This window comes from Ambystoma mexicanum, chromosome 8 (assembly GCF_040938575.1).
Source record: "Ambystoma mexicanum isolate Mex_15411 chromosome 8, UKY_AmexF1_1, whole genome shotgun sequence".
Classification (NCBI taxonomy): Eukaryota; Metazoa; Chordata; class Amphibia; order Caudata; family Ambystomatidae; genus Ambystoma; species Ambystoma mexicanum.
In genome coordinates, this window is record NC_090929.1 from 1,513,995,516 (window position 1) to 1,514,022,259 (window position 26,744).

A 26,744-nucleotide genomic window follows, 5' to 3' on the forward strand; every position below is an offset into this window, starting at 1 on the left:
TGTTGCATGTGCCATGCCTGTTCCTGCATGTGTGTTGCCTGCACTGACCCATGTGTTGTGTAGGGACATGATGGAAGTGACGTTTGACAGTGCCACTCATGTGCTATTGGTTTCTGTCTAGGGGACTATTATACAGTACCCTGATGCTTGTGTTCAATGTCTCCCTTTACACAAGTGAGTGAAGAACAGGGCAGAGACGGCGCTGTGGAGGAAAGCGGTAGGGGTGCCTCCACCGGCCGGCGACGCAAGGCCCAGTCACCCTCCCAGGAAATCCCATCATCCGGGAGCGAGGGGACTGGACCACGTCCGTCACTACGGCTGCAGCGGAAGGGATGGGTGAGCCCCCACAGGGTCTGCCGAAAGCTGAAGGCGGTGCAGACGCATCCAGGTTGGTGGTGTGTATGGAGGAGGAGGAGGCCGCGTCAGAGCCGCACATGGGGCCTTATGGGGGTAGTACCACTGGTGCAAGTGGTGCAGTCCAGGGGCAGGAGGCAGCACAGGTCGCCGCAGAGGTGTCTGTGCATGTCACTGTTGCTGACACTGTGACTGCATCACCATGCACCAGCAGGTATGCCCCGTCCCAGGCCCGTCCGCAGGTAGGGGGCAGGTCCATGTCATCTGGCACTCCTCTACCTCTGGACGTGGGGACCCATGACAGGATTGAGTCCGTCCTGATTGGTGTCACGTTGTGCACACGCGACATTTGTGATTGACGTGCATGGTTTCTGGGGGGACCACGCATGGCATCACAAAGAGCTCTGTGGCAACGTGGCCCAGTTGGGAGGGATCATGGTCGGGGGTTTCTCCCATGTGTCGGCCAGTCTTGCGGCCCTCTCCTCTTCTTTGCACGCCAGTCGTTCTCCATGCCGTCTTCCGGCCCAGATGCCTCCAGGGCCCCCTGTGGACCTGCCCCAACCAATGCAGCCTGCATGGTGGAGATCCCATCCCTGCCACAGTCGGGAGTCAGAGGTCCAGCAGGGGTGGCCACCCCACCAAGTGGACCCCAGCAGATGGAGGATGTGCCGAAATCATCGGGCAGGGCGCCTGCACGACAGCGCCGGGGTATTCCATCAGTCCGGAGGCCGTCGTGGTGGCAGAGGTAGTTGCTTTGGAGGCAGCAGCAGGCTCAGCGTGGGAGGCATCATTGCTCGGGCCATCAACACCCCAGGGGCAGACATCGGCCGAGGGGCAGGAGGACCTCGGATTGGGAGTGTCTTCCGTGTGGCAGCGGTTGGGCCAGCAAATAGATGCGGAGAGGCGGCGGGCGGAGAGGGCACGGCTCAGGATGGTCAGGGCGGAGAACTCCATGCACCGGGCTTTGAGGCGGGCGGAGAGCCTCGAGGAAACTCGCAGGGAGTTCAGGGATTCCCTGGCTGCATCCCTGCGAGACCTTGAGGCCAGGGACCAGGCCTGCCTCCAGAACATCGAAATGGAGTTCGATGATGCCCTGGCCCGGAACATCCCTAAATGAGCCGTGGGACTGGCCCGTCGTCTTTGTAAATAGTTATGTAGGTGTAGGTTTCCTTTCTTATTGATTTTTCTTTGGGGCCCATGGACTATGCCCCGCTTTTTTGTAAATAGTTATTTATTGGGTAGGTTTTTGGTTAGGTTTCCTTTGGATTGTTGGGTTTATGGACCCTTGAATATTCATTTGTATATAGTTATGGACCTGGATTTAATTTATGTTTTGACCCATGGAGGAATGCTTTGCTTTTTTTGGAACTTTGTTTTTTTTTTTTTATGGATTGATGCTTTGGGGCCATTTTACTTTGGATTTTATTGTTTTCAGCCTTCATTTTTGTTGCTTAGTTTCAGATATCCGGACTTGGATTTATTTTTTGTTTTCTTGTGTGCTTTCGTTTTATTCATTCAGTTTGATATTTAATGCATTTTTATTTTCTACTTTATTTGTGTGGTCTTCTCTCTTGGTTTCATGCATGTCACAATGTGGGTTTTCTCAGTCATATGTCGCCATTGTGTGGGTCTGACGGACATGTATTCATGGGCATGCTGGTTATTTGGTATCTATCATGACATGGGGAATTCAATGTGGAGTGGATGGAATGCTTGGTTGGGTGTTTGGACTGGGGTGGCGTGGGATAGGATTTGGGTGGCCATAAGGGCCATGGGTCTGGATTGTGATGATGTGTTGGGTGGGGCGACATGAGTCGGGGCCTGCTGGCAGGTTGCCGTCACTGGGGGTGGGGTGGGGGGACATGAGTACAGGACTGCTGGCAGGTTGCCGTCACTGGGGGTCGGGTGGGGGGACATGTGTCGGGGCTCCCAAGTGCATGGTGCCATGTGGCCTGCCTGCGGGGCATGGTCAGGGGTGATGGGCTGCCTGCGAGTCATGGTCTGGGGTGAGGGCCTGCCTGCGGGGCATGCCCAGGGGCGTAGGGTTGTCCACTGTGGTGTGGGCTGCCTGCGGGGCATGGTCAGGGGTGATGGGCTGCCTGCAGGGCATGTTCTGCGGTGATGGGCTGCCTGCGGGTCATGGTCAGGGGCGATGGGCTGCCTGCGGGGCATGCCCAGGGGTGTAGGGTGGTCCCCTGTGGTGTGGGCTGCCTGTGGGGCATGTCAGGGGTGATGGGCTGCCTACGGGTCATGGTCAGGGGTGCTGGGCAGCCCATCACCCCAGACCATGACCCGCAGGCTGCCCATCACCCCAGACCATGTCCCGCAGGCAGCCCATCACCCCTGGCCATGTCCCGCAGGCAGCCCACACCACAGTGGGGACATTTTCCACGCAATTTGCCTGGCACAAGCAGAGTACACGTATTCAAGGGGGTGTGCAAGTTGATTTCCACATGTTTTGCTGCCACGAGCGGGGTACGCGTATCGAAGGAGGCGCACGGGGAGATTTTCACGCGTTTTGGCTGCCCCGAGCGGGGTACCCGTATTCCAGGGGGTGCGCAAGTACATGTTCACGCGTTTTGGCTGCCGTGAGCAGGGTACGCATATCGAAGGTGGTGCGCAGGGAGATTTTCACACATTTTGGCTGCCGCGAGCGGGGTACCCGTATTCAAATGGGTGCACAAGTACATTTTCATGCATTTTGGCTGCCGTGAGCGGGGTACGCGTAGTTTTTCGCGCGATTAAAGTGTAGCGGACCTGTAAACTGGCCCAGGGTTAGCGCGGCCCTTTGCGCCGTATTGGGGATTTTGATGGCTTTTCCTTGCGCAAGGGGTGTTCTTGGGGGCGTAACTGGCGCTGCAGGATGTTCACTGCGCCACGGCTCAAAATGGCTTGGGAAATTCATGAATACTCGGTGCGCCAGAATGCTGTTTAGCACACACGGCTGGCCCACGCTGGCGCACGCTCCCTCTTTGCGCTGCTTGCGTGCGCTGCTTCTGCGCTGAATTCTATGAATTACCCCCTTAAAATCTACAAAGGTGACATACACGGAAGGGCTTTTACTGGTTTTAGGTTTGGAGGTTATTGCATCCAAGACTCGAATATTATGGGTCATAGTTGTGCCTTGTCTAAATCCAGTTTGGAAAGGATGCAACAGGCGGTTGGTTTGAACACAATCATTAATATGTTCCAGTACAATTACGGTGAACACCTTGCCAGTAGAGTCTAGTATTGACAATAGCCGATAATTCTCTGGCAAGGCTCTTTCTTCTGCTTTGTAAACCAAAATTAAGATAGCTTTCTCCCAGGATGCAGGAATGCAACGCTCTCTGCATACATTGGTAAACAACTTAAACAACACATTGCTCCATAAATGGGGATCCTGTTTCATCACTATGGTAGCAAGTCCATTATGACCCAGAGCTCGAGATTTGTTCAATTTTTTTATGATTTCTTCTATGCATTTAGCTGAGAATCTGAGAGGCCATTCTTCGCAAATAGTAATAAGGCAGGTCTCACTAGTTTTCTTATACATCAATCTACAAATATGCGCTTTCCACAGTTTCTCACTTATGGGATTCAAAATACTAGCTTTTTGGTCATTTCTTACTTTGTTTCTGTACTTTCCACACAGAGCTAGTTTCATTGCGTTGAAGGGTGTAAATCATGATCTGCCATTTTGTATTACACTTGGCACATTTTCTACGCTTAAACCAATTATTGTAGCCATTTTTCAACCTTTTTTTCTTTGTTAAACTCAGGAAGACCAATATTTGAGTCCCTTAGTTTGCGCAAAGAGGAGCGATATGTCTCCAGTTTCATCCACTCTTCTCTATACCTCTCTCAGCTCTTCACAAAGCCTCCTTCCAGATCTGCCAGTGCGCTCTGCCACAACCTCCTCTAAGTGCTCATACCAGTGGCTCGCTGCGTGGTCTTTAAATATCCTAGTGTTCTCTCCCCTTAGGTCTCAAACATCCCGGTCTACCTGGTGCATTTTCCCAGTTTCATGAGGGCTTGAGTTTCGTATGGGGTAGCTCTGTAGTAAATGCAGACAGAAGATATAAAAGCCTGGCCCACCATGTTGGAATTCCACTAACGGTCCTGGTGCACTTGTGTGCACATTCCAAACCATGTCAGCAGGGCCGTGGCTCTGATGGCTCCTCCTACCACAGTGGAACATTCTTGTGAGCATGTGTTTGTAAAACGTGTTTGCCATGGTACCCATGAGTCCCTCTCTATCTCTGCTTACATTGGGGAGCATTTGTTTAGATGTTTTTCACCATTGAACCCGCAGACCCTTTAAGCAAGGTAGCGCTATATGGGATGCTTGGGGGTACAGATTTTACGCTTACACCAATAATAAGACCGACTCAGGAAGTTGGCAAATTTTTTGCTGTTTTATTAATTATCTAAAACAGGGAGTACAACAGACATCAACGGACGTTCGCTCAAGTCTCTCAGCGGTTTACATGAAAAAACATAGTTATATAGTAAAAACCTGTCATCATTGATGTCATGCTACGTGTCAAAATAAGAAAACGTAAGATAGATTGTGGTTGGTCTAGGGGGAACATCTAGGTATACTTTCTATAGGGGATAGGATTGGGATTGGGTCTCTAAGGTCAGGTGGATAGCTATGGATAGCTCATCCTCTGACAAACTGGCCTACCGCCTGCTTCAAAGGCAGTACCGGCTCTCTGTTCTCACCAAGAAGAGAGCCCTTATCCAAGCCCGCATCTCTGCGGCATCAAACAACTCCGCCGAACTCTTTAAAATCTGCAAGGAGCTGGCCAACCCTGTTGCAGTCTCTACCTCTCCTGTCCCCTCCCAGGCCTTCTGCACTGCACTGGCCTCTCACTTCATCTCTAAAACTCAGGACATCCTGGCCTCGCTCTCCTCCTTTCACCTCCCTCCCTCCCTACCCTGTTCTTCCTCTGGCCCATCTGCGGTCAACCCTCCTCCCTCTTTCTCTGCCTTTCCACCCTTCTCTGCTGACGAGGTTTCCAGACAAGTCCGATCAATGAAAGTCTCGTCTAAACAGGTTCACCCCTGTTCCTCCAAAACTATCAAGGACCACATCGACTCCCTGGCTCCTGCCCTGGCTGACTTTTGCAACCACTCCTTCGCCCCTCAAGCACTCCCTCGTGCACCCTCTTCTCAAGAAACCCTCTTCCGACCCCTCCTGCCCGGCTAACTATCGCCCTATCTCCATCACTCCCTTCCTGGGCAAGCTCCTGGAGAAACTGGCCATCTCCCAGCTTAACCTCCATGCTGAATCTGTTGGTAGTCTTCATGACCATCAATCTGGCTTCAGAGCTGCCAGAAGCACGGAAACTGCTCTCCTGAACATCCGTGAAGACCTGCTCTTGAACCTCGATTCCAACACTCCATGTGCTCTCATTCTGCTCGATCTCTCCTCTGCCTTTGACACTGTCAACCATGCCATCCTGCTCAACCGTCTCCGGGATAACCTGGGTATCACTGGTCAGGCTCTGGCGTGGCTGACCTCTTTCCTTTCAAATCGACCCTCCCAGGTCCAACTGGGGTCCTTCCTCTCCGACATCTTTTTCTCCACCTGTGGTGTCCCCCAGGGATCTAATCTCTCTCCCTGGCTTTTCAACCAGTATCTGGCACTCCTTGCCCACCGCATCGCCGCTCTCTGCCCTAATTTCCAGTGCTATGCGGACGATACCCAGCTCATTTTCAGGCTACCCTCAGCCTCCCCCTCTCCTTCCCTCATCTCTGACTGTCTGTCTGCTATCCAAGAATGGTGTGCCGCCAATGACCTCTGCCTTAAAGCCAGTAAGACTGAGATTCTACTCATCGGTACTCCCACTCCCTCCTTCCGTCCAGCTCTCTGGCCTGCCTCCCTTGGCCCCCTCCCTGCTCCTACCTGCAAGGCAAAAAACCTTGGGGTCATCTTCGACTCCACACTCTCCTTCTCTCCCCATATTTCTGACGTCGCCAAGAGGTCACACTACCAACTGCACCTCCTCAGAGGTATTCTTCCCTTCCTCTCCTTCCCCCAGAAGCTCACTGTCTCCCGAGCCCTGGTTCTCTCGAAGCTGGATTACTGTAACAGCCTCTATCTTAATCTGCCTGCCTCCACTCTCCGCCCTCTGCAACTCATCCAGAACAGAACTGCGAGACTTGTCCTTGGCCTCAAGCCCAGGGACCGTATCTCTCCAGGACTGAAATCTTTACACTGGCTCCCAGTGGCTGCGAGGATAAGGTTCAAAACCCTCTGCATTGTCCACAAGGCCTTCTGGGGCCTGGGTCCTAAATACCTTCAACTCTCTCTTCCCAAATATCTTCCTCCCCGAGCCCTTCGCTTATCCGCCTCCAACTCCCTCATGGTCAGCCGTTTCTCGAAGCAACGAGCTGGGGGTAGATCTCTCTCCGCGGCAGGGGCCTCCCTCTGGAACAGCCTTCCTACCTCCCTGAAACTTGAGGAGAACCACCTCCGGTTCCGGAAGCACCTCAAAACCTTCCTCTTTGCTTCTGCTTTCTCTCCCCCTCTCCCCTGCTGAACAGCTAATTAATTCTTCACTAAACTGCACTGATCCTGCAACTGGACCACTCTAAACGGCCTTCGGTCCTGGGCCCAGCCACTGATCCCCTGGAACCCCTCTGCACTGCGGGACTGTCTCTGTATCCCTACAGCCCCCCCCTTCCCCAGCACTTGTTCTGCACTTACCTTGCACTTGCCACCAGCTGGCCCTTTTTTTTATTTATTACTTTACGCCACTTACCTTACTGCACTTCCCCCCGTCCCCTTCCCCCTGCACTTTTTTCCCCCTCCCCCACCCCTGCACTTGCGCAATCTGAATGACACCTGGCCTAGTAGGATCGTTTGTTATGTCTCCCCTTGTTCCTCCCCTCCCTGCCTCGTCGCGCCTTGAAACACCTGTGTATAGGCGCGTTACAAATACCATATCATATCATATCATATCATATCATATGCCCACCCCTAGTGCAATTAATCTTCATTGTCATAAAATACACGTTTCATTGGGTCTCAAACTATAGGGCTCTTTGCTATGTGGCCCTCTATGATTGGTGGGCACGCTTGTACCCTTCTGGATTATTCCACTCACTAGCAGTACGCACGCTGGTACCCCAGATGCTGGAGGTTTTGGCTTGGTCATACTTCCCCACCCAATTAGCCCAACATCCATCATCACTCATGCCGTCTGCCATTCAATTTGCCTTTGAACTCAGCCTTGCAAAGTATCACTGTGCCTGAGACTAGAAGGGAGTTTGAGCATTGTCTTATCATCAAGTCTCAGTGTAGCTTGCCCAAGGTCTATTTTTATCTCAACCATGTGACAGGAGACCATGTTTGAGCTCTTCCTTTCATATTTAACACTATTAAATGAATAAAACCTGGCACTTCTAGTGTTTTTCCATTACACCTCAACAGGAGCTCGCCTTGCTTCTTACGTTCATTTTATCGTCTCAAATAGATAACCAGTTTCTTGGCTGCCCCAACCCTTGACACCGGGCCAGACAAGCTTTCTCAAATCTTCCCTCATCGTCAGCTGTTTTCTTCTACTGTGCCACACTTTCAGCCCTTCTGTTCATAGGGTCCTAGTTTGCTTAAAACACAGCATAGAACATCCAGATTCTATACATATTTATATATTGGCAGCACCGCCTGCAGTCTATTTACTACGTATAGCCAGCCTTCATGATTACTTTGTCTACTTGCGTTTCAGCATCTGTACAAATATAAAACGGCTTGCATTCTCTTCAGTGCTCTTTGCACGTGCAATCTTCATTTTGCTCATGAAATGTTGCTCAACTCTTCATTTCTCCATCAGATTCTATAAGGTCTATATAGTTTCTTCTTCCGCATCTCTTCTTGGTGCGTCACCTCTGCTTCATGTGCCGTCAACAGTCTCTTGCCTCTGTCACTTCACACTTCTTCCGGAACCTCCTTTAAAAGACTGTCATTTCTCTGCGGGCACATCGTACAGGGCTTTCTCAATGGATACCTTGTTTTGAGGATTGTTTGTGGTATAGGCCGCATTATTGACCTTGTGCATGTCACAGTTTCTGGACTCCAACATATATGCAAAATAGGGACGGGACTTCCAGTAGAGGTACTTGGCTCCTCCCCTACACCATGGTAGTGGCAGGGCTGGTTTGCTGTGTGCAGAATGTGACTGTACGTGTTCTAATCAATGTGGTCTTGCTATACTTGCCTCTGTGGCATTGACAGTTCCTGAAACATTATGTTGTTTGCAACAAACATTTCTATTACTAGGGGGTTGGAAGGGAGAGAGTGCGTGTGTCTGTGTGATGCTCATTTAGAAAGTTCCCAGGCCACTTGGCCACTCCACTGGATGTCCCCAGAAGAAGGCAGGGGACTTTGTCACAGGACATTGAGAGAGGGGTGAAAATAAAGGCATCTCTGATGCCCACCCTCTCAATACCTTTCCCATGCAAAAGAGAGAAGGGTCAGAAATGACCCTTTCATGGATGTAAATAAAAGCACAGTAGTGCCCTGAACCACCACTGTGCCCTGTCCATTTCCACCACTGCAGTAAAGAAGGAAGTGTATAGAAAAAAGTTACAAACTATACCTTCACTTTACCACTGGCGGTAGTGTGATTTCTGGACCCACTATTATCTGTGGGAAAGTCTAAATTGGACGGATTTCCAGGAATATCGCCTGCAGAGGTGGCATGTACTGCCGGCGTGATTCCTGTATCGAAATGTACCCAACTTGTCGTGACACCTTAGTTGATATGCAGAAAGTATTAGTTACTGTAAACAATCTTTGCATGGGGAGCCATTTGGATAATAACTAGAGGGTAAGAGGTGTCAGGCATCTACTATTTCCCACATGAGATATTAAAACTAAGCTCAGAATTGTAGATATAAAACTCCAAGTTCAGTTACAGTAAAAAACAAAATGGCATGGTGCCAGGTTTATAAAAACGACAGCAGTTCCACTTACAGCATTTTAGAGAGCTGTGATAGGGCATGGCCCGTGTTTTTATCACAGCAACCTAAAACCAGCCTTCCTGCGTCGCCTTCACAGAGCGGAAATCCTCTCGGTGACCTTGGCTAAGCCACTTTGCCCTCTGCGGAAGGAGCTTACTTGGAGTCAATTCCGAAGAAGTTTCAGCCATTTTGCTAGCTGCTCTTAATTAGCCCGTCTTAGGCATCGATTTTCAACTGTAAGAGGCTTACGACCTCTCAGCCAATGAGAGGACGAGATAATAAAGGCCGGCCACATGCCATGCCAGGGTCAAGGCTGAAGTCCAGAGTTAGCATTCTCTAAAGATATCCATTCGCCCTGATGCCAATGTTCATCATTCAAAAGGTTAATGGGATTTAGAGAGACTTGCAGCGTTGAGAGGAACACACGGAAACGCTTTCAGGCACGTGGGGGTGGGAGGGGAAGAGAGGTCAGGTCATCCCCGGCATTCGATTAAGAACCTAATTTATATCACACTCGCGAGAACAGGTTAGGGATACCAGCAGCTGCAGAATACATGCCAAATAGCTCGTGCAGGTTTATATCACACTCGCGAGAACAGGTTAGGGATACCAGCAGCTGCAGAATACATGCCAAATAGCTCGTGCAGGTTGATTTACTTTACAATGCCCTTGAATCCTTCCTTTTCCAACAATGATTACACCAAGGTACTGTGCACGGACAACAATGATGACACCAAGGCACTGTGCACGGACAACAATGATGAAACCAAGGTACTGTGCACGGACAACAATGATGACACCAAAGCACTGTGCACGGACAACAATGATGACACCAAGGCAATGTGCACAGGAGTGGCGGGGGGCGGAGAGCTGAGTAGAGTGTGGCGGTAAATTGAGGTTTGGGGGACAGGTCAGGGCTGAGGTTCTGGGGAAAGTCCACCGGATTACGTAATCGGGGAGGGTGTGTCTCCCAGAGAGGCGAGAGACAGAAAGGCGGGCAGTGGGACATGGCATGAAAATGAATCCATTTCGTAACTCCAATTTCACAAGACTCCTGGTACAATGGGAGTTGCAATATGGATTCATTTTACCGAGTCCACTAAGGACCACTCCTTTTCTGTCTTCCTGTAATGTTCACAACATGTAGCTGAAGCCAAGAAGGAAGTGAAAGGCTGGCAGCAAGCAAACATCTTTCTGAGTTCAAGCCAAGTAGAGGAACTGAAATGGAATATCAAATATATGGGTGGTGAGTGACCCTAATATGCCAATGGATGAAGGCCACTATATATGGGTGGTGAGTGACCCTAATATGCCAATGGATGAAGGCCACTGAACATGGGTGGTGAGTGACCCTAATATGTCAATGGATGAAGGCCACTATATATGGGTGGTGAGTGACCCTAATATGCCAATGGATGAAGGCCACTATATATGGGTGGTGAGTGACCCTAATATGTCAATGGATGAAGGCCACTATATATGGGTGGTGAGTGACCCTAATATGCCAATGGATGAAGGCCACTAGATATGGGTGGTGAGTGACCCTAATATGCCAATGGATGAAGGCCACTATATATGGGTGGTGAGTGACCCCAATATGCCAATGGATGAAGGCCACTGAACATGGGTGGTGAGTGACCCTAATATGCCAATGGATGAAGGCCACTATATATGGGTGGTGAGTGACCCTAATATGCCAATGGATGAAGGCCACTGAACATGGGTGGTGAGTGACCCTAATATGCCAATGGATGAAGGCCACTATATATGGGTGGTGAGTGACCCTAATATGCCAATGGATGAAGGCCACTAGATATGGGTGGTGAGTGACCCTAATATGCCAATGGATGAAGGCCACTAGATATGGGTGGTGAGTGACCCTAATATGTCAATGGATGAAGGCCACTATATATGGGTGGTGAGTGACCCTAATATGTCAATGGATGAAGGCCACTGAATACGGGTGCTGAGTGACCCTAATATGCCAATGGATGAAGGCCACTATATATGGGTGGTGAGTGACCCTAATATGCCAATGGATGAAGGCCACTGAACATGGGTGGTGAGTGACCCTAATATGCCAATGGATGAAGGCCACTATATATGGGTGGTGAGTGACCCTAATATGCCAATGGATGAAGGCCACTGAACATGGGTGGTGAGTGACCCTAATATGCCAATGGATGAAGGCCACTATTTATGGGTGGTGAGTGACCCTAATATGTCAATGGATGAAGGCCACTATATATGGGTGGTGAGTGACCCTAATTTGCCAATGGATGAAGGCCACTAGATATGGGTGGTGAGTGACCCTAATATGTCAATGGATGAAGGCCACTATATATGGGTGGTGAGTGACCCTAATATGTCAATGGATGAAGGCCACTGAATACGGGTGCTGAGTGACCCTAATATGCCAATGGATGAAGGCCACTATATATGGGTGGTGAGTGACCCTAATATGCCAATGGATGAAGGCCACTGAATACGGGTGCTGAGTGACCCTAATATGCCAATGGATGAAGGCCACTATATATGGGTGGTGAGTGACCCTAATATGCCAATGGATGAAGGCCACTATATATGAGTGGTGAGTGACCCTAATATGCCAATGAATGAAGGCCACTGAATATGGGTGGTGAGTGACCCTAATATGCCAATGGATGAAGGCCACTGAATACGGGTGGTGAGTGACCCTAATATGCCAATGGATGAAGGCCACTATATATGGGTGCTGAGTGACCCTAATATGCCAATGGATGAAGGCCACTATATATGGGTGGTGAGTGACCCTAATATGCCAATGGATGAAGGCCACTATATATGGGTGGTGAGTGACCCTAATATGCCAATGGATAAAGGCCACTGAATACGGGTGCTGAGTGACCCTAATATGCCAATGGATGAAGGCCACTATATATGGGTGGTGAGTGACCCTAATATGCCAATGGATGAAGGCCACTATATATGGGTGGTGAGTGACCCTAATATACCAATGGATGAAGGCCACTGAATACGGGTGCTGAGTGACCCTAATATGCCAATGGATGAAGGCCACTATATATGGGTGGTGAGTGACCCTAATATGCCAATGGATGAAGGCCATTATATATGGGTGCTGAGTGACCCTAATATTTCAATGGATGAAGGCCAGTATATATGGGTGGTGAGTGACCCTAATATGCCAATGGATGAAGGCCACTGAATACGGGTGCTGAGTGACCCTAATATGCCAATGGATGAAGGCCACTATATATGGGTGGTGAGTGACCCTAATATGCCAATGGATGAAGGCCACTATATATGGGTGGTGAGTGACCCTAATATGCCAATGAATGAAGGCCACTGAATATGGGTGGTGAGTGACCCTAATATGCCAATGGATGAAGGCCACTGAATACGAGTGGTGAGTGACCGTAATATGCCAATGGATGAAGGCCACTATATATGGGTGCTGATTAACCCTAATATGCCAATGGATGAAGGCCACTGTATATGGGTGGTGAGTGACCCTAATATGCCAATGGATGAAGGCCACTGAATATGGGTGGTGAGTGACCCTAATATGCCAATGGATGAAGGCCACTATATATGGGTGGTGAGTGACCCTAATATGGCAATGGATGAAGGCCACTATATATGGGTGGTGAGTGACCCTAATGTGCCAATGGATGAAGGCCACTATATATGGGTGGTGAGTGACCCTAATATGCCAATGGATGAAGGCCACTGAATACGGGTGGTGAGTGACCCTAATATGCCAATGGATGAAGGCCACTATATATGGGTGATGAGTGACCCTAATATGGCAATGGATGAAGGCCACTATATATGGGTGGTGAGTGACCCTAATATGCCAATGGATGAAGGCCACTATATATGGGTGGTGAGTGACCCTAATATGCCAATGGATGAAGGCCACTAGACAGCTTTTACTCTCCTCAACCTCTCAGCGGCCTAGGACACCGTAGACATTTACAAGCCGGTCCATATGCTAAACCGATGAATGGAGGGGTGCCTCAGGTAGGCCCTTGGAATACATAGGATCGTTTCTCTGCAACCATACCCTGAAACTCTGGTTGGATTGGACGGAATCGTCTCTGCAGAAGATTTGCGGTGGCATGCAATGGGGCTCTTTTCTTTCCTCCTGCCACTCACAGCAGGCATCACGTCCACTGGCCTATCTAGTCAACCAAAAGAAACTGGATTCCAGATTACAGGAGATATTCATGAAAAATATCATCACCTGCATAAGGAACGTTGCCCAGGCCAAAATACCCCTGCGCCTGGACCACTGGACCACTGGCTAAGGGGAAGCTTCCGTTGCCGCATCTGTGGACAAAGTGAGATTCCCTGCGACAACCAAAGGAGCCCATGTCTAGCTTTCAATGCTCCATGGGCTCCACCCCTTCTTACAAACATGCCATCGGGTAAAACTACCAAGATCGCCGATTAGGGCAAAACTGACTATTGCAATGTGACACACTCCACCATGCCCAACAAATAACAACTAGACCGTAAAGAATGCAGAATTATGCCACAAGACTGGCGTTGAGCCTGAAAAAGCACCACCACACTAAGCTTGCCCTTAAAACATTGAATTGGCTTGCTTGCACTCTAGGCTACTGTAACCCCCGGTCCAAGCAAAATAAGGCCCGTTTAGGTAAGGAAAAAATAAAGTCCCAAACACCACACATCCTAAATTGGTTAAATACTGTTCATTTAGTGTATGTGTAACCTGTACTATGATTTACTCAAGCAGTGGGCTATACTATCTGAAAGGTGAGGCCATGGAATGTTAAAAAGTAAGGGGCAATGGGTGGGTCAATCCTCCAGGGACCAAGGATGGTGGTCTGGCCCGTGGAAAGAGCAAGAACATTTTTTAGGACTGTTAGAGAAGGTAAGGAGGAGCGAGAGCAGCACAGACTTGGTCCTTTGGGCTGCTACTATCTCGGGCAGTGCCCTAAGGCCAGGGAGATTGCGTTCTAAGAGCCAATGCGTATTAAGAGCCAATGGCTCAAAGACCCCCCCTCCCCGTCCACCCAATAGACCCGTAAGGAGATATCCCAGACCATGTGTGCCAGGAGCAGCCCAGATAGGAGACTGCGCCAAGGTGAATCCTGTGACGTAGAAGTCCCGCGGCTGCTGTGTCTTTGGTGTGATCTGGATGAAGATGTCCTTGACATTCGTGGGTGAGCTGGGACCCAGGTGGGTGCCGGGGGGAAAGATATTGGGCCTGCTCACATCAGCACTACCCGAGCATGATGCCGTGGGGAGAGTGTGCATCAAGGGAGACCACGCTGGGGGCCCTGGTAGGGCCTCCAGCCAATAGCAGACCGGGCCATGGGCAGAGTGAGTGGCCTGGCGAGGAGTGGTTGGTGCCAGTGGAGGTGGTAGCGAGATGTAGTGCTGGTGCCCAAACAGGAACTGCGGAGGGGTGGTAGGCCTGCAGCTAAAGTGCTGCTCAGGGACTGCAACAATTCATGGGTGAGCCCCGCCTGCTGAAGGAGAGCGGTGTCACTGTGGGTAAGTCCCAGTGCGCACACCGTCAATGGAGCAAGACGTTGCACAAGCTGTCAGTAAACAGATTGAAGCAGGGTGGGTAGGCTCATGGGTGGCGAGGAGGGGTGGAGCCATCTTAATATTTTTGGAGGTGGCTTTGAAAGCTGGTAGTGAGTGTGGGCTATGAAACCCATCACAATTTTGAACCCCCACCCACCCTTCCTTTGAGCCCCGAATTCTGAGTAGCTATTTCAACTTCCCTTGGCCCACTAGATGCATCCTTCACCCCAATTCAGAGGCTATTTAGTTTAACAAAGATGCTTATCATGGGAGGCATGGCCATCTAAAAGTTGATTCCAATACTTGAGCAATTAGCTTCATCTTCGGGCAGTGGTCTTCAAACTTTTGTTTGCCAATCCTCCCTTGAAGAAACATTTTTACAGCTGTGTGTACCTCACCTATCACCTATCCCTGGTCCTTGGGTTAGCTGGCTCCTTACTAAGGCAACGGCTGTGGGTGACAGATGCTAAGATGCCACCTTCATCCGCTCTCATGCATACCAGTAAATCTGTTTAGCCTTCAAGAGGAGGACACGCTTGGATCTTTTTGATGGGTATCCTATTGAGGTCCAGATGAGATTTGGTTTGCAAGGAGGGTGAAAATGCATACCAATGAGGACACGAGAATCAAATCGTATACTTCTGCAGCAGGAGGATCGAAGAGGCATTGATGCCAACTCATCGAACCAATTGTCTCAGATTGTTTCATTGCAGGTGTATGGGAGGGAGCGTATACCGTTCTTTCATCGTCGGGTATTTTTTTCGATGGGGTTTATAACGAAAATTTTTGCTGAAAAACCCATCAAAAATATATGGGGGGGTGGAAAGGGCATATGAAGGGTTTGGAGGTGTCAGGAATAGTTTAAAGACACAACAGGGGGGGCTGTACATTTTCAGCGAAACATTTTTGCAAAAAAAAAGAAACCTCGAACAAATAGCCGTCGCTGAAAGAACGTAGAACCGGAGGGAGGTTATGTTTCCAATTAAAAAGATCCAAAGCCTGATCACTAAGGATGGAATTTGCACAGCATGGAACAGGCTTGCTCTGAACATGTGTCCTTTTTGTTTTGCAAAGAAGCATATAGCTAAGTCACCATTCTGTTCGGTTGTATACGAATTGTTTGTTTTTTAACTGTTCGAATTACAATTGACCTTTTCACAATTGATCAAATTGTAACGGTCAATTGTAACATATATGTGGGGGGAAACCCCCCACAAGCCCCCACCCAATGCCAAATCCCCCAAAACCCCCATATATATATTACCAAACCGATATATATATATATATATATATATACGGTCAATTGTGAAAAGGTTAATTGTGACCCTTTAAATTCAGTCAATTGTTCATTTGAAAAATTGTAAACGAACAATTTGGGTAATACCTTCTATTCAGCTGTTTTTTGGGCTTGCTCCGAGGGAATTTTCCCAGTAAGCACATCAGCAGTGTCAGGTCGATCCTTGTGGCCTTTTCCAACACGCCTCCCAAAACTGTTGCACAGCGAGAACATTCCCATACCATTAGAACAAAACCCGGCATCCCCTTTCCCAAACCTCAGGCATTCTGTTGGCCTGTTGCGCTTCATTTTATTAAGCCTTATGCGTGTCAGGTATGTCCTCTGTAATATTGTGTATTGTACTAGGGTTAGTCGCGCATCGTGAGACACTGCCATGGTGTAGGAGCATTTTGCCTCTCATTGTTTGCCTTTGAAGGACATCCCCATATCCCACTCCCAGTCCTATTTTTATTTTGAGCTCAAGCTTCGCCACTTTACCTGGTAAGAGATTATAAATGGTGGAGATTGGACGGTGCCCGTCACTCCTTTTGCATTGTTGGTCATTTTCCGCCTTCATTCCCTTACTATTTAGTGTCCTCTGTCTTTGTGGCTCCTTCCTGTTCCTTTTCTATTACTCCTTTCTCCCACCTTGACTTCACATTTTGTTTAGTTTCTTCCCTTTATGCCTACAATTCTCTCTGCTGCCCCTCTCATGCCCTCTCTTGGCTCTCCCTGACTTCTATTCTGTCTCTTCACGCATTCTTTCTTTTAGTCTCATGGATCATCCTCCCTCAGATTCTTTCTTAGCATCTCTCAGGTTCTTTCTCTTTCACTCTGTTTTCTCTCCCGCCCATTCTGTCTCTCATTTCGGTCTGCTATATTTTCCCTGCATGTTTGTATTTTCTCTCTTACTCTCCTTCTCCAGAGCACTTAGGTTGCACACGTGCCATCCATGGGTAGGCCATCCAGTCCTGGTGTTTCCTTCCTAGCAATATTAATGGTCCCAGTATGCAAAGAATAAAGCCTGGGCTGCAGGACCCAGTTATTTTCCACATGTGCAAACTCTATAGCTCTGCGTCTCTCTGGTGTGCTGGTCTCTCACGCCCTCCCCATCTACCTTTCAGTATAACTCTGTCTTCTGTCTCTTCCCGTCCCTTTTATCTCCCCCTACACTCATTCAATCACTTGCTTCTCTGAAACTCACATTCTCTTGCCGTGTGCTCGCTCCTACTCATTATATTGCATCTATCATTCTTAATGTCCCACCTGTTCAGTTCCAGCTGTCTCTCTGCCCCTTCTCTCTCTCCCTCTCTCTCTCATCCTGTCTCTCGCTCTTGCTCGCTCCATCTCTCTCTCCCCTGTCCTGCGCCCCTTTCACAGAAGTGTTTTTCCTCCCTTCACCTCTGCATCGGCTACTGATTCATATACAATGCCTTTTTCCTTTACTCTTATCCTGCTATTCTTGTTCACCTCCTACCAACCGCTTTCCAATGTCTTTTCTCTACTTTCAGTTTGTTCCCTCTGTGTAACAGCCACAGTTGACCCAGCCTGCACCTCTTTCAGGGGACTCGGCTGCCGACTTCAGTAACTGAGAAATAACTTTCTTTCAGGCAGCGCTTGTTCCATTAATGTGCCCATTCGCTGCACTGAGCCCCGGGCTCAGTTGAAATTCAGATATGGTTAAAGAGTTTTGATGGTGCTTCATGTTGTGGGATTGGCACCCCTCCCCACGGGAGCGAGTGCCACAGCTTGAAACCCACTGGAGGTCTTCTGAGATTGCCCCCAGTAGACCATGGTCCTCTGCCACTGTGTCTGCTGCTGCCGTGCCATAGTCTGAGCTGTGAAATGTGCTATTGCCATCAGAGTCAAGGGCTGGATGTCATTTTAGGGTGATGCCTATTGCCTCAAAGTAGGAGGGCTTCATTCCCCCCCAAGACTATGCCTGGTGCCGCCCACGGACTGGAGGGGGAATCACATCAGCCAGACACTGCGATGTGGGCAACAAAGCTCCACTGCGACAGTGGATGACTGTCCAATGCCAGAGCCGGTGCACTAGGAGTAGGAACCAAGGTACCGCGTTTTAAGGAATTCCTCAACAAGATAGTGACAGGCCCCAACAATGGGCATAGACTGTATTTGCTGTCTGGAGCAGTAATCTGGGTTATTTTATGTACATGGTTATGGGGAAAAGTATGTCAACTGTTACCAGGGGAGCAGAAGTTACAGGGGAAAGTGGCAGGGTGGTGACGGTGATGTGGGATGCGGCCTGTTTTAGGCCCCACACATAGATTGAGGTTTCCTGAGAGCTACCTCTTAACTCAAGGGCGAGGGGGAACCATAGAGGGCCCTAAAAGTAGGCAGTGGGTGCTGCTCTGGTTGTCCGCCTTGGGAGTCCTCTACGCAATGTCCTTGAGGGAGAGGTATGTAGCCATAGCAGGACACCACCGGTCAGTTTGGGGCAAGAGACATATACGAGTATGGCTATCAAACCATATAGAATTTCACACTGTGGCATCTCATTGTTTGCAAACGCGAGTCCCCCAAGCAGGAAGAAAATAAATATGCTCCAGCCCTCATGGGTCAGTTACTTGTGGACTCAGGCTGTAGCATGTCTCCTATTCAGTTACGCTACCCATAACTCCGTACAGTTGAAGGTTGCCTAACAGTCTCTTTAACACAGCTGGTTAGGCAGAGAGGGGTGCTTTCACTGATCCCTCCCTGGGCGGGGAGCAGGCCTGTAAATGCCTCCAGACAGGACAAAAACACTGGGACTACCATAGTAAAAGGCTCTCTGGAAAAAGGGCACGAGCATATGCAGGAATTAGCCTGACTTTATGCCCCCACAACAGCTTTGCACTCCTTCAACTCACATATCATGAGCTAGAAAATACTAAAGTAGCAAAACATGAGGGATACGCCCTTGGAGCACAAGGCCCTACCCTGTGGAATATGCTTAATGAAGACCAGCGAAACGAATCAAACTATAGCATCCTCTCAAAGATGTTGAAAACAGATGTAGAGGTACAGTCAGACATCCTCACTCCAACCTCCGCCCCATGTTGCCTATATGTTGGGAACCAGAAATGACGACATGTGCAGTCTCAGTCAGTATACCAATACCGCAGAGAACCTTCGAGACAAGATATCCTTTGAGAAAACCCTACCTAAATGCACAGAGACATAGTATTCTTTTGGATAAAGTACCAGAAGAAATGTGCATTTGAACACAGAAAGGAGCATGATGACGTTACATGAAATAGGAGTTGACTTATCTAGAGGCTTAATGGAGAGAAGAAACATAACAGTATTCTCTAAGAATTGGGGAACAGATGGAACAGATGAGCAACATTTCGGGCTCAAGATGAAAATGCTCAGGCTACAGAACCACTGCAGAATATGTAAATCAGTTTATACGTGTACAGTTGCTGAAACGCAAGTAGGGGAAAGTATTCATAAGGCTTGCTACGTAGTGGATTAGATTGCAGCAATGCACCAATGTATATCTATAGGAATGTATATAACCTGGATGATTCCACAACGCACTTAGCAGGCCTGAAACCTCATGAACAAGGAAAAGACTTTCAAATGAATGGCACAGTTGGAAATTACTGATGGCAAGGCAAGTTTCAGAGAAGTGGTAAATTGTAAGGGAATTGATTAGTTATATAGTGTTATGAATTGGTAGGGTGATAGATGTTTACAGCATGCAACAGGGATCGAAAATAAGGATTTGATTAGCAGGAGTGAAAAGCAGCTCCTGTGTATCAGAATCTCCCAAGCAGGAGCTATATCTGGAAAGCAGGAGCTATTATATAGTATGGCACAAATGTAATTCCCAAATGAGATGCAAACTATAACTTTTTGTAAATTAAATATCACCTGTTAGGCTTTAAACATCTTCTGGATGTGTCCTAGTGCTCATTTATGCAAATTCCTAAATGCACAAGATTAATGTCATATGGATATATTTGTATGGCATTAGTTGGCCTGTGGAGCCAAATCCTGGTGGTTTCAAGCCAATCAGGCTCTGCTGGTCTATAACCAGGAGCTAAATAGCTCCAAGCTCCCCTCAATGTCGAACCCTGTGCAATGTGCTCCATAGACCCGTGCGGAGCAAACAATGTGACCACAGTTTTAGCAGCATTTAAAGGGTTAGGCCAAGAAAACACTAAACATTTGATGGCAATAAAATTAGCAGAGGACTGAGGTTATGGGTATGTTTGGCAGGGGTAGGATTTCGGGAGCCTAAGTGCCCAAAGGGTGAATCCAGGTTGGTGTTACCAGAACAGGAGAATTCAGAGCCTTTTTAGGAAGGGCGCGAGAGAGTCTTTGTGAAAAGGGGTGATCATTTCAGCTCCCCAGAACATGGTATACATGTCTGGGCGTTCATTCTTCCCTTGCTTTCTAGACCTTATCTTGTGCAGAGTACAGAGACGCAGAGTTTGGTGGCAAGGTAGTCAGGCTTTTCGTAGTGGATTGCCTTACAAATGACACATCAGGTGTTGAACAGGATGCATGCTGGGTGGGGTAACCAACCCTGTTCATTCTGGATGGACACGTTAGGATCCCATCATATGTGTGGCCTTTATTAACAGGAATGGAGTGTGAGCACAGTGGTGCAAAGGTGGATTTGGGTGGACTTATTAGGAGTGCATTATCCCTGTCAGTATCCATATGGAACAGGTCAAAGGCGTGCATGGTGGTGCTGAAGTTGAAGGAAGGTTGGGTAGAACGGTTTTATTTTGTGCAGGAGCCTTAGCTGCTATCATGCTATGTGTTACAATGTTTTCTTCTTTCTTTACTTTACAGTTTGTGTTTAATGTTTCCTTGTATATAGTTCCTGTTACTCATCTTGCATTGCCACTCCTGCCTCGCTTGGAATCTGGTGCCCTCACTACCTTCCATTGCATGGAATTGTTATAGTTCAACTATAAATAATGTTTATGTTCAGTTGGCAGAGAAAACTGGAAGGAGTGGCCGCAGCCTTACCATGGTGCTCACTGAAGAATAAACCTTACCTTTAGCTGCACCACCTTTGATGTGTCACCTTTATTATACTGGCAAGGAGCCATCCTGGCTGCAGTGGAGGAGGACGGAGGTACGAACCCACAGAGTGGCGACAGAAGCAGCTGTCCCGTGGGCTGGATCAGAGTCACTGGATTGAGTCCTGGAAGTATCTGCATTATCGGGTGCAGCGATGTCCATAACCATGAGGGTGGCAAAGAGGACTCGGTTCACAGCGGCCCTCCTGGAAGCACTGCCTGCATTTCAGTACAACCTGACGCAGATCGCATGTTTGTGAGAGACTGCGCGTGCCAGCACGTGTCAGACCAGGGCCTGGTTGCGCTGGTGTCTCGGAGTCTGCTCCAGGCCTGGCAAGTAAGGAGTGCAGCAGAGGGGGAGCCCAGACTGGGGGGCAAAGTGAGCCGGCCAGCGGCAAAGCGATGTGTGTGCAAGTGCTCTTGGTCCTATGAGTGCAGAGGAAAAGACCTTGCTGCAGTTCTGTGCGTGGTGCAGCCATTTTGGGGCTGCAGTTTGGCTGCCAGTGCAACCCGCAACAACGCCGGCAGTCAGCGCTGTGCTGTCTCAGTTGCATCTCACTTACTCAAAGGCGAATAAGGAACAGACACAGACGAGTACTTTCAATTAAATGCGTTCACGTACCAGACAGGCATTTTTTCAATTGCATACGTTCAAGTGTCAGGTGGAGAAATACGTTCAAGAACCAGGCATACATTTCAAATACAAGCTTTCAGCTACTCATTTACAAGTCACAAGCACTTTTGCAGGTTAATAATTGCAGTTAACCTTGCTCTAGCATGGCAAACATCCCTGGGCCATTTTTTTTTTATCCCAGTCTGGTGAGCCGCTGATTAAGTGGAAGGATTGGAAAGAGGACTTTCTTAAGTATGTTTTGGAAGTATATGGTACACATTATGCATTGGGAGGAAGGATGCTTTACTGTACTACTGTCTGGGTAATGCAGGTCAGGGAGTGTTTAAAAGGCTTCCAGAGCATACCCAGCCCCCAGATGTGATGACGTGGAACAGTTTTGACATTAGCGCTGCCAAATTGGATAAGCATTACGAGGTTAGGGAGAACAAGATATTGGCAAGATACCATTTGGGACGCGGAAGCAGAAAAGTTGTTAAACTATAGAAGATTTTGTCACTGTACTTCGAGGCCTACCCATCAAATATCGACTTGGTCATTGTCATGATGAACATATTCAAGACCAACTGATGGTCAAGTGCTCTGACAACAGAATTAGAGAATAACTGTGGAAGGAGAGGGATCCTAATTTAGATAAAACGATTGAGATTGCCAAACAGCTCAAGCACACTGCTCAGTGCATCAAACAATTCAGCACTGAGGCTGAGAAACCCGCTGCAGAGAAGGTTGTTGCAAGGGATTAGCATTGTCTCTGTGGAAAAGGGTCCCCCTCAAAGGGGCAAGAAAAGTAGTGAGATGAAGAGTAGTGATGGCAGGAGGGCCTTGGGTTTTGGAAGTAAAAAAGTAAATTGGGATGCACGCAGACAAGGGTGGAGACAGGGTGATTGCCCTGGTGATTTGCAGCAGAAGAAATGCTTTCGATGCGGGAGTGTCAAGCATTGTGTGAATTCAAGTGAGTGTACTGCAGTGTATGTTGAATGCCAGCTGTGTGGTATGGGAGGACATCTGGCCAAATGTTGCAGGAAGTCTGCCAAGTCTGGGAGTATGCAGGAGAACGATTGTGGAGATGACGATTCAGAGGTGTGAGGGTCATTCAAGTAGTGAATACAGTGACAGGGATGAAACTAAAGAAACCCACATCATTGGCCATGATCAACAGAGTTGAGGTAATAATGTTGATTGACAGCGGTGCTGATTACAACTTGATCGGCAAAGACACTTGGGAGGTGAAGTTTACTTGCTGTGTTTTGAAAGAGGCTAATAGCGCCTGGAAACACACGTGTATAGGCGCCATACAAATGTCCAATAAATAAATAAACATTAAAAATAATTGGGGAGGTGCAGATTGAACTAGGGTTTCAAGGGAGACGTTCTATTAGCAACGTTTTTGTAGCCAGTGTTTGAGGGGACTTGCTTTCTTGGAGCAGTCAAGCAGCATTGGGGATCAAACTTGATCCCAAAGTGAAGCAACCTGTGTATATGTCGATGGTGAAAGCTACAGAGTCTGAGTCTGGGAGCAGGACGTGTGATGCCAAGGAAGGGTCATGTGGTACCAAGAGCGGTGACATATCGTCATGGATCCTGCTGATATTCGAGAATAAGGTGGGTTGTTTGATGAAATTCATGCGTAGGATCAAGCTTGGGCAAGGTGCTGTTCCAGTGGTAGCAAAGTTGAGGAGACTACCACTGGCATTGAGTAAGGAAGTGGAGGTTGAGCTTGGATGCATGGTAGGTGACGGAGTAATTGAGTCGATGGAGGTGTCAAAGTGAGTGAGCCCGATTGTTGTGGTGAGGAAATCCAAAGGAGCAGTGAGGCTCCGACTTGACAGAGTTAAACAGGAATGCCATTGCTGAAAAGTCACCACTGCCTAAAATTGATTAATTGATCTCATATCTATTTGGGGAGAGGATATGGTCCTTATTTATTTATGTATTTGTACATGTATAAAGCGCTCCTGACCCTCGGGTATCTGGGCGCATACAAGAAAGCTTATCTTACAGTTACAGGCAGGCAGGTGTGAAACACCTGGCTAAACAGCGTTACAGTTGGCAGGCATTAATCATCACATAAGACATCACAGCATATTAGTGTATTAGCAAGTAATATTACAAGTGTATTGTAAAAAAGACCATAGATCAAGTTGGAAAGATATGTGTGAGTAAAGTGAGCAAAGTGGGTACTTATGGGAGTTCTTGTGTGAACAGCCAAGTTTTCACTTTTTTCCTAAAACCCCAGTATGAGGGTTCAGCTCTTAGTACTACTGGCATGACATTCCATAGTTTAGTGGCTAATACAGGAAAGCTTGTGCCCCCTGCTTTTTGTAGCTTGAATTTAGGAACTTTGAGGCAATGGGAGAGAGATGACCATGTAGGTCTGTCAGTCTGGTTTCTAGTGAATTTGCATGTGAGATATTTAGGAGCTGAGTTGGATAGACATTTGTGGGTTAAGGCTAGGGCTTTGAAATCCTTAGTTGATTTAAAGTCAGCGTATCACCAAATTCCTTTCCATCCTGACTTGTGTGATTTCACTGCATTCATTACCAATGTTGGCATGTTTAGGTGTGTGTGCATATCCTTTGGGCTTTTGTCGGCAGCCAGTGTCTTTACTTGGTGGCACTCCTGGAGTCAATTTCTACCAGGATGACATTTTGATTTGGGGGTTGTGTTATGGAGGATCATGATCGCAGGTTGGGCTTTGTCTTTGAGAAGTTGGGTGAGGCTGGCCTCACTTTGACGTTGGAAATGTGTCACTTTAGGAACAGTGACGTTGAGTCTCTTGGTTACAATTTGACAGGTGCAGGCGTTAAGCCCAAGACCGGCACATTTCAGGCGATTGTGGAGGTGCCTACTCCTAAAACTAAAATGGAAGTCTCATCATTGCTGGGACTAGTTGAGTACTATGCAAAGTTTATTACGGGACTGCCAGGTAAAACAGGGGAGCTCAGGAAGTTAACAAGGAAACGGATTAGATTTCAGCAGTCGCGGGAATGTAAAGGAAAAATACAGATGTATCAAGGATTTCATTGTGACGACGCCAGTGCTCAGTGGTTTCAAAGATAATCTCAAGACCATAGTTTATACTGATGCAAGTGATTTAGGCCTAGGTGCCCTTTTGGTGCAGGACATAGTAAGTGTAGACGAGTATACAATGTCATTTATGTCCAGGACACTGAAAGATGTGCACAGGAGATACTCTATAAATGAGCAGGGGGCGTTGGCTGTGATATGGGCCATTGCGAAATTTAGATTGTCTCGATATGGAAGGACGTTCAGAGTGATGACTGATCACAAGCCTCTTGTCAACATATTCAATAAGGGGAGTTTGGATGGCATCTCCAGGTGCATTTTGAAGTGGGTGGCAAGAGTTCAGGGACTGCATTTTGTGGTTGAACATGTGGAAAAGAGAAAGAATGTGGTTGCTGATGCGCTTTCACATAATGCAGTTGCAGAAGAAGATCCTTGTGGTGACGATAGGTTTGATGATGATGTCAGAGATATCTTTAATGTCGATGAGTGCGTAGCAGAGGGCACATGGCCCAAGGCGTGTGAGGAGGATGAGGTGTATCAGTACATCAAATGATGCATCAAAGAAGTGGCGTGGTGACTGGGAAGGGGTGACATGACTCAGTATGTCTGTAGTAAAGAAATGTAAGCGCATCAAGGATGAATTGTGCGTGCGAGGAGAGTTGGTACGCAGAGAAAAGTGATTATTATTGCCAGAAGGCATGAGGGATGCTGTGATAGAGTTAGGCCACAGAGGTCACATGGGTATTTCTAGGACCAAGTCGGTAATAAGAGCTGACTTTTGGTGGTCACATATGGGTGTTGACATTGAACGGCAGTCAGGGACTGTGAGATTCATAAGGAAAGAGACAAGGTGTTGAAAGCGAGGGTGCCTTCTATGGTTGTGCCTACTGTGCTGTGGGTTCCCTGGGAAGCCATCACTATAGACTTGTTAGGTCCTTTGAATCTTCCAAGAGTAAGGGAAAGTTATGTCATTGTGGTTGTCGACATGGTATCCAAATGGCCCGAGCTGTGGGTTTTGAAATAGATCACCACTGCAAACGTGATTACGTTTTTGGAGAGCATGTTTTTGCAGGAGGGTTTTCCTTCCAGGATTGTCAGTGACAATGGACCTCAATTAACGTCCTTGGAATTTGAGAACTGGCTGAAGGCTTTGGGGTTTGAGCATACGAGAACCTCTTTATATCATCCCCTAAGCAAGGAATGTGTTGAGAGGTTCAATAGGACCATCATGGATGGGGTGAAGATCACTGTTGCCAATAATGAGAATTGGAAGGATGCCTTGTTGCAGAGGATGTTTCAGTATAGAGTCACCCTGCATTTTACAATGGTAGTCTCTCCATTTGAGCTTTTCAGGGGTAGAAACCTTAACACTCTTTTAACTCCCGGTTGGTAAGTCAAGCTTAGTACAGTTAGACTCTGTGAAAATAAGAGAACGCATTACCAGGTGTGGGGTGCTGGCAAAGGAGAGGTATGACCGGAAACAAGGTTGTTCACGTGCAGCGTTTGCAAGGGGGTGATAAGGTGAAAGTGTTCTTGCCGAGAAAGGGAAAGAAGTGAGATGTGAGATTTTCCACATAGAAAGTGGTTGTGAAAGACAATGGTTATGCAGTGAGAGTGTTCGGTGGGGAGGGGTGGAATACAGAAAGAGTGGCATTCTTTAAGTGAGTCTTAATCACATTGCCAATGTCCATCTCACACAGGGTATAGTATTTTTCAAACCAATTTAATTGGTATTACTGAGGAAAGGAGGTGTGTTATAATGTTTTCTTCTTCCTTTACTTACAGTTTGTGTTTAATGTTTCCTTGTATATAGTTCCTGTTACTCATCTTGCATTGCCACTCCTGCCTCGCTTGGAATCTGGTGCCCTCACTACCTTCCATTGCATGGAATTGTTATGGT